At 43.4% G+C, this 11,240-nt stretch overlaps 1 protein-coding gene across 1 annotated transcript in view; it reads right to left on the bottom strand.

The window, feature by feature from the left end:
• The window catches only part of LOC127578172 (NACHT, LRR and PYD domains-containing protein 3-like), a 35,209-nt gene extending 27,165 nt beyond the window's left edge, over window positions 1–8,044 (bottom strand). Inside the window, exon 1 of the mRNA XM_052029814.1 lies at window positions 7,895–8,044. The gene's annotated coding sequence lies outside the window, so the exon portion shown is untranslated. The remainder of the gene's footprint in view (window positions 1–7,894) is intronic.
• Between the last annotated feature and the right edge of the window lie 3,196 nt (window positions 8,045–11,240).

The following is an 11,240-nucleotide window of genomic DNA, read 5'->3' on the forward strand; positions in this document are numbered from 1 at the left end:
TTTGTCTCGTCTGCAAACTTGCTAACAAACCTTTCCACCCCCTCATCCAAGTCATTAATAAATATCACGAAAAGTAGAGATCTCAGACACCACTGTGAAACACAACTAGTCACAGCCCTCCAATCTGAATGCACTCCCTCCACCACAACCCTCTGCTTTCTACAGGCAAGCCAATTCTGAATCCACACTGCCAAGCCTCCGGCGATCCCTTTTCCTCTGACCTTCTGAAGAAGTCTCGCATGTGGAACTTTGTCAAACACCTTACTAAAATCCATGTAGACCACATCTACTGCACGACCTCCTCAATCGTCCTGGTCACCTTCTCAAAGACCCTATCAGGCTTGTGAGGCAAGGTCTTCGCTTCACAAAGCCATGCTGGCTGTCCCTAATTAGTCCATGATTCTCTAAATACTCATAGATCCTATCTCTTAGAATCCGTTCTAACAGCTTGCCCACCACAGACGTAAGGCTCACTGGTCTGTAATTTCCTGGGCTATCCCTACCACCTTTTTTAATAAGGGGACAACATTTGCCACCCTCCAATCCTCCGGTACCATTCCCGTGGACAATGAGGATTCAAACATCCTAGCCAACGATTCAGAAATCTCCAAGCAGCCTGGGGAATATTCCGTCAGGCCCCGGGGACTTATCTGTCCTAATATTTTCTAACAGCTCCAACACATCCTCCCTCTTGATATCTACATGCTCTAGAGCATTAAGCTTGCCAACACTGTCCTCAGCGTCATCAAGGTCCCTCTCCTTGGTGAATACTGAGGAGAAGTATTCATTGAGAACCACACCTACTTCCACAGCTTCCAGGTACATCTTCGCACCTTTGTCTTTAATCGGACCTACCTTTACCCTCGTCATCCTTCTGCTCTTCACATATGAGAAAAAAGCCTTGGGATTCTCCTTAACCCTACTCGCCAAAGCCTTTTCATGTCCCCTTCTTGCTCTCCTCAGCCCCTTATTAAGTTCCTTCCTTGCTACTCTATATTCCTCACGAGCCCTGTCTGATCCTTGATGCTTACACCTTATGTATGCTGCCTTCTTCTTCCTAACTAGTAGTTCCGCCTCTCTTGACACCCACGGTTCCTTCACCCTACCATTCCTTCTCTGCCTCACCGGGACAAATGTATCCTTAAAATCCTGCAAAAGATGCCTGAACATTGACCACATCTCCATAGTATATTTCCCTTCAAAAATGTCAGCCATTTTTACACTTTCAAGGCCTTATAGCCTCATAATTTGCATTTCCACAATTAAATATCTTCCCATATTCTTTGCTCCTATCCTGGTCCATGACCATGCTAAAGGTTATGGAGTAGTGGTCGCTGTCGCCCAAATGCTCACCCACCGAGAGATCTGTCACCAGGCTCGTTTCATTACCTAATACTAGATCTAATATGGCATTCCCTCCAGTCGGTCTGTCAACATTCTGTGACAGGAATCCGTCCTGGACACACTCAACAAACTCTGCCCCATCTAAGCCTTTGGCACTAAGCAGGTACCACTTAATATTTGGGAAGTTGAAGTCTCCCACGATAACAACCCTGTTGTTTCTGCATCTTTCCAAAATCTGCCTCCCAATCTGCTCTTCAGTATTCCTGCTGCTACTGGGGGGGGGGGGGGGGGGGGGAGGGGGGAGGGGCTATAGAATTCTCCCAGTAGAGTAACTGATCCTTTCTTGTTCCTAACTTCCACCCATACCGACTCTACAGACGATCCTTCTACATTATCCACCCTTTCTTCAGCTGTAATAGTATCCCTGATCAGTATCGCCACCCCTCCTCCTCTTCTCCCCCCTCCCTATCCCTTTTAAAACACAGGAAACCAGGAATATTCAATATCCATTCCTGCCCTGGTGACAGCCAAGTCTCTGCAAGAGCCACAATATCGGTGTCCCATGTATTTATCCAAGCTCTCAGTTCATCACCCTTATTCCTGATACTTCTTGCATTTAAGCAAATACACTTTAGCCCATCCACCTTTCTGTTTTATACCCTGTATTCTGCTTCTCCTTCCTCAAAGCCTCTCTGCTTGTTAGATCTGACTTTTCCTCATCCCTTTCTTCCTCTGACCTACTCCTCTGGTTCTCACCCCCCTCAAAAACTAGTTTAAACCCTCCCGAACCACCCTAGCAAACCTGACTGCAAGTATATTGGGCCCCTCGGGTTCAAGTGTAACCCGTCCTCTCTGTACAAGTCCTACCTTCCCCATAAGAGATCCCAATGATTCAAAAATCTAAAACCTTCCCTCCTGCACCAACTCCTCAGCCACGCATTCATTTGCCATCTCCTTCTATTCCTACCTTCTCTATCATGTGGCACTGGCAGCAATCCCGAGATTGCTACCATTGAGTTCCTGTTCTTCAGCCTTCTGCCTAGCTTCTTAAACTCACTTTTGAGGACTTCATCCCTCTTCCTACTTATGTCGTTAGTACCAACATGAACCACGACTTCTGGCTGTTGTCCCTCCCGCTCAAGAATCCTGTGGATTCGATCAGAGACATCCCGGACCCTGGCACCTGGGAGGCAGCATACCATCCGGGATTCATGCTCACTTCCACAGAATCTCCTATCTGTTTCTCTGACTATCGAGTCCCCTACCTCTACTGCCTTCCTCTTCTCCTGCCTTCCCTTCTGAGCAGCAGGACCGTCCCAGTGCCAGAGACCTGGCTACAGCTGCTTGTTCCCTGCAGGTCATCCTCCTCAACAGCTTCCAAAATCCCACAACCTTCCAAGAGCAAATAAATTACCCAACCAGCACCCTAGTCACTCTGCTACTAGTTTCTCTGCCTCCATCCAGGCAAGGTCCCACAGGATCTTTCAGTTTCAATTAAATCGGCTTACATTCTTCCACACTCCATGGATAAAATTCCAGCTCATCAACTTTTTTTTGCGGAGAATTACCTCATTTCAGATACTTTCAATCCAGTAAAATACATTTCCTCAATTGCATGCTCACCAATTGTGATTAATAACCACCCCTGCAGCGACTTTTCAAGTCTCCTGAAAATCCAATGCATCATATCTGCAGGCTCTCGTTGTCCATTCTGCTGATACTTGAACAGATTTTCAGCAATGTTTTTCATTCATAAATCAATGTTAATTTTGCCCAATCACTTGTTCTGTTCTGCACCCAATTGTTAATCATCTTTCATCTTATATTCTAAAAATTGACTTTCTATCGCTGTCCGGATAAATGGTCCCAGTTTGCTATTTTCTCTCTCCCTGCCTCCTTAATAGTGCGGTTGCGTTCGTTACCGTCGAATCTATAGGAAACGGTCGTGAATCTATAGAAGTTTGGAAAATTATAATAAGTGCATCAATTGTTTCTATAGCCACGTTGTTCAAAACTTACCTTGTTCGTCATTCTGGTTATTGGATTTTATTAGTTTTCAGTCCCATTCGTTTCATTATTAATTTATCAATGTATTTTTTTTACTTATTAACTTTATTTGTTAGTTATTTCCGAGAGTCTACTACGCAAAAAGATGCATTTCACTGTTTCGATGTACATGTGACTAATAAAGATATCTCTCATCTGTCTGCTGTCTTTAAGATAATGGAAATTTGTTTAATTTCTCATCACATTCCTTGTTCCAAATATGTCCTCGTCTCATACTACAAGGGAACCACAACAACTTTTTCTTTCCCTTTTACACTTCGATAAATAATTTTAATATCTCTTTACTTTTTTTCCTTGCTTCGTTTCTCTTACGTAACAATTTCTTGGTCCCTTTTTGTCAAACTCTGTGATTTTTTTCAATTCCTGGTGTTATTTCTCTTTTTGCAACATTAGAAGACGTTTTCCACGCTAACATATTTATTTTCTCTCAGCCGAAGCTGTAAAACTATACGAGGTAATCGAATCGCGAGTCATCTGCGTTCATAATCCTAAAACGCTCGCATGCAGAAACAACGACAAAGTGGCAAATCTAATAACGGTATTGCTGATTTTAATGGAACAGGACGCAAAAGTCGGGTAGTTGTAGCTCGAATTTCTAAGCCCTCCCACATCCGGAGAACTGTGTACATTACTGGTCTTACTTGGGGAAATTATTAATGAACAAAAGAGAGCTTTGGAAACAAAAGCTAGAAAGAAATTATCTGAATTGAGATAATTCTCCGCAAAAAAAAAGCTGATGAGCTGAAATTTTATCCATGGAGTGTAGAAGAATGAAAGGCGATTTAATTGAAACTGAAAGATCCTGTGGGACCTTGCCTGGATGGAGACAGCGAAACTAGTAGCAGAGCTGACTATTTAAAGCGTTGGTTGGGTAATTTATTTTCTCTTGGAAGGTTGTGAGATTTTGGAACTGTCTTCTCAAAGGATGTTGGAAACTGTCTTTGAATATTTTAAAGCAGATATCTATAGTATTTAATTGATAGGCAGTTAAAAATTACCGGACTAGGCGCGAATGATTATTTGCAGTCAGATCAGTCATGACCTTATTGAACGGCAGAGGAGGTTGACCGGACAAATAGCAAAATCCAACACCTAAAGTATTACATTGTATCAAATCACATAAGCTATTTGTCAGAGTATTCCAGTACCCTATGCTCTGATGCCATCAATTGGTATCACCCACACTTTTAGGAACAACTGCAATTTTGTATTGTTTATGGACCAATAAATTCCTTCTTGTTTTTCTACTTGCCCGCATGTCTCCATATTAAAACATGCCCTGTAATGTTTAACTTATTGTGTCATACAGATTTGGGAGTAATGCTGATGCTATACTCGTAGCTTTTTTGTCGACTGTACAGAGGAAACACTTCGTCTTGGTACAATTTTAAGAGATAAATATGTGAATTATTAGTGCGCTTTACGTAAGGCGACGACGAACTTGAGTACTTGGTCCGAATCGATGTTGGCACTCAATGTTATAACTGATACGACAAAGTTAGCACTTATGATGTGCTGCTGTTGGGGGTCAAGGAGCTTGTGGTCCGTAAAGAATAGAACTTTTCGTGTCATGGGTTCTGGGAAAGGATGCCAGTTTTAGGAATTTATACCCAATCCCTTGAGGGGTTTTCTTTGTAGTAAAGACGCTATTATCAAGAATATAGAGTCATAGAACAATACAGCACGGATACAGGCCCTTTGGCCCAAGGAATTCATGGCGACCACGGTTCCCACCCAGCTGGTCCCAATTTCCTGCATTCGGTCCATAGCCCCGTCGGCCCCACCCCTCCATGCACCTAACCAAGTGCTTCTTAAATGATACTTCTCTACCTGTCTCAATCACTTCCTCTGACATCACCCTCTGCGTGCAAGATTTGCCCCGAAGGTCCCTTTGAAATCTATGCCCCTTAGTTTTGGAAACCCTTACCCGGGGGAAAAGACTGCTACCGTCCACCTTATCTATGCGTCTCATAATTTTAAATATTTCTTTAAGGTCGCCCCGCATTCTCCGAGGTTCCAAGGAAAAAATATCTAGCCTGGCCATCCTTTCTCTTTCACTCAAGTCTCTAGTCCTGGCAACATACTTGTAAATATGTTATGCATTATTTCCAGTTTAACCACATTGTTCACGCAACGGAGTGACCAAGACTGGAGACTTTACTCCAAGTTCGGCCTCACCAACGACTTATACGACTGCAACATCATGTCCCAAATCCGATACTCAGTGCACTGACTAATGAAGGCCAGCGTGCTAGATGCCTTTTTCAACACTCTGTCTACCCGTGACGCCGCTTTCAAAGAACTATGCACGTAATCCAAGGACCCTCTGTTCCATTACACTCCCTAGTACGCTACCATTCATAGTGTAAGTCCTACGCTAGTTTGATTTCCCAAAATGCATTAACTCACACTTATCTGTATTGAAATCCATTTGCTATTCCTCGGATAACTTCCTTGGGAGACCTTAAACAGGAGTTAGAACAGACAGGGACCTGATGTCTAAGCCGCAGAAGAAGTATCATTCCACACAACGGGCAGAGACTTGCTTGATAAATGCACTGTCTTCTCTGATGACGGAGGGGGAGTCCAGGATAGCTGCCCACCCATGGAAAATCGCCTACGTAGTGCAGTGAAGGCAGTATGTGCACGTCAAATGCTAAGTTTAGGAACCTAGACAATGTCCTGTGGTCTCCCAGGGAGAGTGAAGCATCTTTTCCTAAACACCCCGACTAATACTAACACACTCATGTTGGGAATATCTGGATGATTCTGGTTTGTTACTGTGAGGAAAGAGCTTCAACACAAGTCTGTTTTAAATTTTAAGGAAGAGACGAGGGGCTGATGAGAGACTCAAATGGAATTTATCTTCCAGGAATGGGAGAACATGTCTGAGGTAGGGAATGAATATTTTACATCAGTGGGCATCAAGGAATTTCGAGTCGCTTGAGTCTAAGCAATGGAGGATGTAATCGGGATTCATGATGGGGAAAATATTAATTGAGCCGAGGCATTGGAAAGAATATGCACAGTTAAAGTGCATGTATTAGTTGACCAATGGATGCACCCTGGGTTGCTGGATGGATAAGACAGAATATTGCTGCGATACTGCCCGTAAAATTATGGAAAAAAGAAATCCATAGGTTCAGGGGTGCTGCCTAAGGAAGGCAAAATTGAAAATATTACATCCTTGCTCAAAAATATAAAGCAATTAACTACAATCCAGTTCGTGTAATGGAATTCTTACTTTAAGCGCGCAAAAAAAGACATGTCCGTTCTATTCAAGCCGTTCCCTTGTTTCATCTTGCCAAACAAAGATATTTGATTGATTTGATTTGCATCGGTTCTTGATGCTCAGAGTGTCTGTGTGAATGCAGCTACTGTACCTGTGCACAGGATGAATTTCGACAGGCACATTCCTCAGAACAAGGAGCGGCCTTTCTGCTGAAAAGTAATGGAACTGGTTTCACAATCTTCTGTCATTTGATCTCTGAACAAAGCTTGTTTATAATTTCATTTACTGAATTGTTTTCCTGTTACAGCCAATGGTAGTATCAGGGAAACAAAATTATAAATCATGTCCTGCATTTCCATCCATGATAAATGATGGGCAGTTCCCTGACCGAGGTTAATCCTGAGTTAACAGGACTTTCCCATCCGTAAGTCAATTTAGATGTCATTTACTTTCGCACTAACCTCTCGGATTTCCTTTCTTGTGTGAAACGTGATTTCTGTACGAGAACAGACAGGACATCCGGACAGGACATTTTGGATTGAATGCAGAAGCTGTTTTTAACTTTAGTTTTCCAATAAAAATCTCACTATCAACAGCAGCTCCAGACTCCCACCGAATTCGCTTTCCATATCGAACAATACTGACTGCCGCCGTAATTATGAACTACTTACACTAAATTACAGACGTCATCTATCTCTGCAAGGGCTCCACTGTTGGAAGTGGATAATTTTCCATCCGGGCAGAGAGCGATAATCGATCTGTGCCTGTGTCATCACCCTATACTAAAGTAAAACCCGAGCCTGGTCGATGATATGAATAAAACATTGAGGGTACCAAACCGCGCAGTATGCAAGGAAAATAGAAAAATAGCAAAATGGGTCGGCAGAAGCCAAGTCACAAGCAAAACCAGCTTGAATTTCAGATACCACTCTGAGCAGAAAATGCCTCTGAATTAGAATACAAGAAATACCGCTAATTCTAGACCTTCTTTGTGTCCCTGAGCTGATATCAAGATATGCTGACGGAAGGTGGGAGATGGGTGGGGGGAGGGGGTGGTGGTGGGAGACCAGGAAAGGGCTGATCACTGAAGTTCCCGGCCCAGCGTACAGGTGGACTGCTGCAGTCCCGTTTCCACCCACCGTCACAGGACAGCAGGATGCCCGGCCCGGGCCAGGTCAGACAGCGGGAGGAGGGGCAGTGGGGCAATTTGAGGAAACAAGGCAGGAATATCAGAGGCTGCATTAATCTTACCTCACGGTCGCAAGTAGTTTCTGTCTCGATTGACATGTGGGCTTTGCAAGTTAGATCTCTGACAACCTATCGCCTCAATTTTCCTTGTTTAACTTTAGCCAGTGACAACCTGTGAATCTGATCCGGTCCTTGTTCTTTAAGGTTCTGAGCTCCGTCCCCTGTATGAGCTGTGCTGACTTGCGCAGGACGAGTTTCAGCTCAAACATACCACACCTTCTTTGGGACAAGGAGCGGCCTTTCTCGTGAAATGAAATCAAACCGGTATGGCAACTTAATCCCACATCAACTGTCAGGAAACATGGTTATTAACTTTGCTGACTACTTCTAACTACAAGGGGCGTTCGCAATGCTGAAACACAAATAATTTTATGTTTCTATCTGGAGCGTTTGTTGTCCTAAACTTCCATAGTCTTTCTCTCCGATGTTCATTTGAGCGTTTTTTTTACGAAAAGAAACTTGGCTTTGGGACCCTCATAAGGGCTAGCGATTGGATCAGGAATTGTTTTAATATTCCTCTTACTCCTTCAAGAAGCGTCCATGTGAAACATTTCTGGAATCTGTTCCCCTCGAAAGGAAGACCTCCTGCTCCTTCTGGAAATATTTCACGAATAAAGTTAAATATTTTTTTCTCTGAAACACTTCCTCAAATATAATTCCCTGTTAGTGCACAGCCGATTGACATAAACTGATATTGTAAAGCGAAGCACCAATCCCTTATTGGACGCAGCAAAACCTTATTATAAGCAGCAAAAGCTTTTAGAAAGGTTTTAACTCGGCCGGAATGTACTTTGGAGACGGGATGGCGTTTATTCCTGTCTCTGGGCACCTGATGGTGGTTTCACGGTGCTCGGCATAATGATAATGTAAACCACTTACTTACCAGACGGCATATTCAATCTGAACCACTGTTCCAACTTTCTTCTTTTAACCCACGTGACTACGTAGTAATTTTGCGGCGTGTTACCGAACACAGTGAGAAACATATGGAGTGAGCTGACTGTCGTTTATCATCCCAGCTGCTGGTCTGCAAACCACAGTGTGTATCTAAGATGTCGACCCTTCAGGTTGGAATAACTACCAGGTGCTCCTTGCCCCAATTTCTTTGTCAAAGTTATTTTTCATGTGTGCCTGTGGATGGCGAGCAGAGTCAAGTAAGCCCGTGTGTAAAGTACCTTGCATCCAGTCACATTAGGGGACCACACAGAGCTATAGAGCAAAATGTTATTTCCTTAATTTTTGAGGCAGAATATTTGTACTTTTCATGTACTTCATGATACAACGCAGCGAATTCTCGGTTCCGCAGTTAATCTGCAGGTCACTGTGTGCAGGTCCCAAGCTTTCTCCTGCACCATCCTTCATAACTATGATTCAATTCTGGAGGACAAATAAGACGAGGACATAATGAATGATAGGGCCCCAGGAAATATTTTGGAACAAAGACACCTTGATGTCCAGAGATCCCTAAATGCGGGAGCACACCTAGTTGAGGTTGACAGCATCGGGGATATTTGCCGTCATTTAACTCGGCGTGGAAGATAAGGGCAGGGAGGTTATGGTGCAACTTTATAAAACATTGCGTAGGCTACGGCTGGAGCACTGTGTACAGTTGATTGCACTTCAGAGGTGATTGACCAGGAAGTTGCGCGAGTTGGTAACTTTTCTGTTGTGAAGATAAACTGTAAGCACTGAATTTGCTTTCCTTGGAGCGGATAAGACCGAGGACGGAACCTCATAAATAGTGCAATAGCATGGAACCTTTCAAACATAACAAATAGAGGGCGCTGGTTTAAGTCAGTAGTTGGACTGAGAGCATCTCCTCCAGCACTACAAAGTGGAGTGGAGTGTAAAGGGCTCTCACATGAGTTAATTGGTAGCTCGTAATTGGTTTATTATTGTCACGTGTAAAAAGCTTTTGCATGCCAGCCAGATAGATTATTCCAAACATAAATACATTGAGGCTGTACAAAAGGAATGACAATTGTTACGTACCAGCAACAATAGAAATACAAAGAGCCATGTATAAATTTTAGAATCGAATCTGTTCATTAATAACTCCTTGTAATAATAAGAGAAATAAAAACGTTAGATATTAAACATTAACCCCAAAACTAAATTTGAATTGTATGCGTGGCAAATTCCCAAACGCCAAGTCTAGGAATAGTTCTCAAAGTTCAGTTCAGCAAGTCATAAGGTAGAACGACGAGCAAAGACTTTTGCAAAACCACAGTAGACTGGAGAGAAAATATAGAGAGAATGTAGGGAGTATTTATGAAATCCGCATGTTCCACGATGGAAGCCATAGGACACCTCAATCACCGATGATCTCCATTGCTTTGTTCCGAAGTATCTGCCACACCGAGGGCATTCGATACGTGGCCGCCCACAGAAATACCTGCTTTCCAGTAGAGGTTAACGACAAAAATCCAAAAATCCATACATGGATTGTATAGTGACAGTCACAGCTATTGATCTTCCTCCATAGATATAGAGACTGGCAGTCAGTCTCCTTCTCTCTCCCTCCCTCCCTCTCTCTCTCTCTCTCTCTCTCTCTCTCTCTCTCTCTCAAATTGTGCAATAGCCAGTACGCTCCAGTTCTAGTCTTGCAGTCCTCCGATAACACCACGCACACACTACTGCACTACTGTCCAGGTGCCTTAAAGGGATATTCACCAAGTAGCAACCTGGCTCGTAACACAATAACAAAATACAGAAAATTATCCTACATTTACAGGGAAAGTACAGTGCAGATCGACAAATAAGGTGCAAGGGCCATGACGAGGTAGGTCGAGAGATCAAGCCTTCCTCTTTGTCGTAGAAAATAGATGTTCACGAGTCTGATTCAGCGGGAGTGAAGCTTTCCTTGATCATGATGTACGTGTTTTCAATCTTTGTATCTTCTGCCAGATCAAAGGGGGGGGGGGGGCAGAGAACAGAGAGTGACCGGGTGGGAGAGGTCTTTGATTCTGTTAAATAATTTCCCAAGGCAGCGGGAAGTGTAGACAGTGTCAATGGAAGGGAGGTTTTTTGTGATGTTCTGTGACTGGCACTTACATCTCCAAGGCATAGAAGGCTACTGTTAAATTGCAGGTCAAAGGCATTATTATAGACAGGTAGTCTGTCGGTATTGACAGGCTGGGCGAAAGAGGCTTTTCTCTGCAGTATGACTCTCTGACAAAGAATAATAAACCGCAGTAAAGTGAAGGTGATTCCGACGAAGAACCGGAGAGGATTGCCGTATGGAGGAAGGGTGGGTGCCTGTACTGCAAAATGAGAGCTTTGCACCTGCCTTCACTCCAGGAGGGGCACCATAAAAAACAAAGGTGCAACTTGTAAACTCCACATGAAA

The sequence above is a fragment of the Pristis pectinata genome, chromosome 15 (assembly GCF_009764475.1).
Source record: "Pristis pectinata isolate sPriPec2 chromosome 15, sPriPec2.1.pri, whole genome shotgun sequence".
Classification (NCBI taxonomy): domain Eukaryota; kingdom Metazoa; phylum Chordata; class Chondrichthyes; order Rhinopristiformes; family Pristidae; genus Pristis; species Pristis pectinata.